We start from the raw sequence: 3,252 nt of genomic DNA on the forward strand, positions 1-3,252 counted from the left end.
AGAGTTAAGCTAAAGTTCGTTAGGACCACAGGCAGCATATGCAACTTAGAGCATTATGCAAGAAGTCTTACAGAATCAGACTCCTTCAAACTTTAGACAACAAGGCAATTAGTAAAAGCTTTCTCAAACTTTCAAAGCAGTCTTCATCTGTTTACCCTCTGTAAGAGAGAATCTATCTTCTCTCGTGGCCACAAGCTCTCTGGACTCTATACTTACCATCTCTACAGCAGAATTCAGCATCACATTCAACTTCTGTGCAATTTGAGATTCTAATGTGAAGGAGAACTCAATACTCTTACCTTTGAACTAAGATCCCAAAGATAAGATGAAAAAATTTCTGCATGTTGTCAGTACATAGCCATTTTCACTGTTCCATTAGCAGCAAGGGAAGCAGATCCAGGCCTGTGTCAGCTGACTCTGTTCAGAGGAATGAAAAGGCGTCAAAAGTAATTCAGAAAAGACCCATACTTAAGGGATACCTTTCAATGTACTGGGTGACACTTAGGTCTTCTCTACCTTCATATATCCACCTTCTTATACTTTTGTAATCCCTCTGCACTTAAATCAAGAAATGTACATTTCATATCTACAGAGTTTAGTGATAGGTTCAGCATATCTTTATAATTCTTTTGTATATATTCCTGATATTCTGTTACCTAGTAAATATTTCTATTTTCTTAAAAGATTTTGCATATAATTATTTTGCCTACTTGGTCCTGTTCCTTTTATATTTCCCCAGGATGCTGAATACATTCTGTTACAAGTAAGAGCTCACAACTAGTGACTAACTGGAACCGGCAAAATCTCTCTCTTCCACCCTTGCATTCCACTTGCCCCACAAAGCATCAGGGAAATGTTGTAGGCAGACTTGGGGAAGATTTGGGCTTCTTTCTCCTGCAAAACCTCCTTACCCAGAGCTGTTGGGATTCAGGAGGCTTCAGTTTGACTCGGAGATAATATGCAGTTCTAGAAAGAATACCACACCTCTGGTAAAATGCCACAACAGTTACTGATTTCTGTTTTGAAGACCGGAAGGACCACAAATGAGCTTATATGCATGCTAAGTTTCTAAACAAAGGCATTTTACCTGGTCCAGGGCTTCCATATCACTTCTGATTTGCCTCTGAGTGCATAATGTTCCAGGATGAATCTGAGATACCTAGTGCTACTGCTGTGATTAATATTATAAGTAAACATCAGCAATAACTTTATTAATTTCAGGCCAATGAGTATCTCTGGACCAGTGGGCATTCTCTCCTCCATAAGGGTTTTTTAGGGTATGAGTAAATTCCGATTTGGATGGATATACTAGAACTCAATCATAGTTACCTCTGGAGTCCCATCCAATACATATTTCCTTTCCTGTACCCTACTACAAGGGATTATGGGAGCTGATCTGTTTCTTGCTTTCCAGTCATTTGCTCATAGATGGGATAATTCCATTCCTTGGGCAACAGGATCATTCTAAGCCTTAGTCATCCTCCTCAAAGCCTTTTGTCAGGTTTAGTAATTGCCTAAGGCTGCAACCATGTGGTAACTATCAGTCACAGCAGTAAAATAAATAAGAGTAAAAAGGGAGTAGAAAGTCCTCTTAAAGAAACTGGTAGGTTTCCTATCTTATGAGCATTTTGAGTATCTCAGAGTTAGAAGAAGAGCTCAGGCATAAACTCTCCCTTTAGAGATCTGATATTCAACATCTGAGTGCTTGATTTTTGCTAGAATCATATTGTTGTACCCATCCTATCTTATTTGTAATCTCTTAAGTGTTCTCCGATGTGACTGTCATACCACTTCACTTACTTCACCAGTGAGACCTGTGAAGGGATAAGGCTGATATACCTACTTTTCAAATACTTAAATTGAGATACACAGAGCAGAAGTTGGGTGATTTGTTCATGGGCACCTGAGGGAGAATACTGAAACTGGCTTTTTGTTTCTCCTTCTGAACTCTAGGTTTTTGATGAAGAGGTCTTTGTCTTGATGGCATCGATAAACTTCTTTTAAGTCCTGTATCATCAAACATACTTATTAGTATCCAGGACTCTGAATTTTTCCTCTGTAGAGTACATCTGTTTTTCTTCTCCTGAGAAGCAAATCTGCCCTGAGTCAAAAAGCTTATAAAAAAGAATGAAACCTTCAACTTTTCTACCTGCTGTACCTTGGGTGACTAGACTAGGTGGTATTTGCCATAATAGTAAATAAAGCAGAAGAAGTGGAGCTGAGGAAAAAGACAAATTCCATTTTGAACATGTTATATTTCAGTTACCTTATGGTGTAGTCCAGTGAAGACACATAATATTCAATATTCGGGCATCATTGCACATGTGTTAGTGTTAAAGCCTACCACACACACACTCGAATCACCCAGGAAGAGTATGCAAAATAAGAAGGGTGAGCCTGGGCCCTTGCTTTGTTACATTCTGGTGTGGCTCTTTGAGCTATTGTTGACATGTTTCTTGACTTTGGCCCTTCCCATACCTTGGGGAGGTGAATCTCTTCTCTCTCTCTTCATCTCTAATTTACTTTCTAAATAAACATTTTTTCCAATTTAAAAAGAGGAGAGAATCAAAAGTCAAGCTCTGGAGGGGGGATAAAGCAGCCAACACAGTAGACTGAGAAGATGCACAAAAAAGGCAGTGAGAGAACAAGGAAAGTGGTGTCCTAGATTCCAAAAGAAGACAATTTCTAGAGGAGGGTGGAGTCTGATAGCCAAAGCATGCCAAAAATAACTTCATTGAAATGTCAATATTCTAAGTGTGATCTGATCCTGCTGGATTATAACTCCTTGTATTAGTGCCTTTCTCCACTGCTTGACTCTGAGGACTGTGTCCTACTCATCACTGTACCCCAACACACATCTCACTCAGCTGAATAGAACAGATATTAGAGCTACAAAGTCCAAGTAGCCCAAGTCCCCAGTGTCTTCACCCTGGCGCTCTTCTCTGTGGGAGCAGAGATCTTGCTACTCATCCAGATCACTATTACTGAGGTCTCAGGCTAGCATAGCTGCATCTGACAAGCAACTGTCTACATATCCTTCAGGGATTTGTTCAGGATCTCTTTCTGGGACTTTTAGTGGCCCTAGATTTCCAGTAACTTAGTCTGTTTTTCTTTTTTTTTTTTTTTTTTTGAGTTGGAGTCTCACTCTGTCGCCCAGACTGGAGTGCAGGGGCCGCTCCCGGCCACCGCAGCCTCGGCCTGCTGGGCTCCGGCGATCCTTCCACCTCAGCCTTCCGAGTATCCGGAATTACC

The 3,252-nt window shown here is 40.5% G+C and overlaps 1 pseudogene; it reads right to left on the reverse strand.

The window, feature by feature from the left end:
* Window positions 1-295: 295 nt before the first annotated feature.
* LOC103275221 overlaps window positions 296-3,252 on the reverse strand; it is a 32,684-nt pseudogene continuing 29,727 nt past the window's right edge.

Source organism: Carlito syrichta, unplaced genomic scaffold (genome assembly GCF_000164805.1).
Source record: "Carlito syrichta isolate Samal-C Ts95f unplaced genomic scaffold, Tarsius_syrichta-2.0.1 Scaffold315363, whole genome shotgun sequence".
Classification (NCBI taxonomy): Eukaryota; Metazoa; Chordata; class Mammalia; order Primates; family Tarsiidae; genus Carlito; species Carlito syrichta.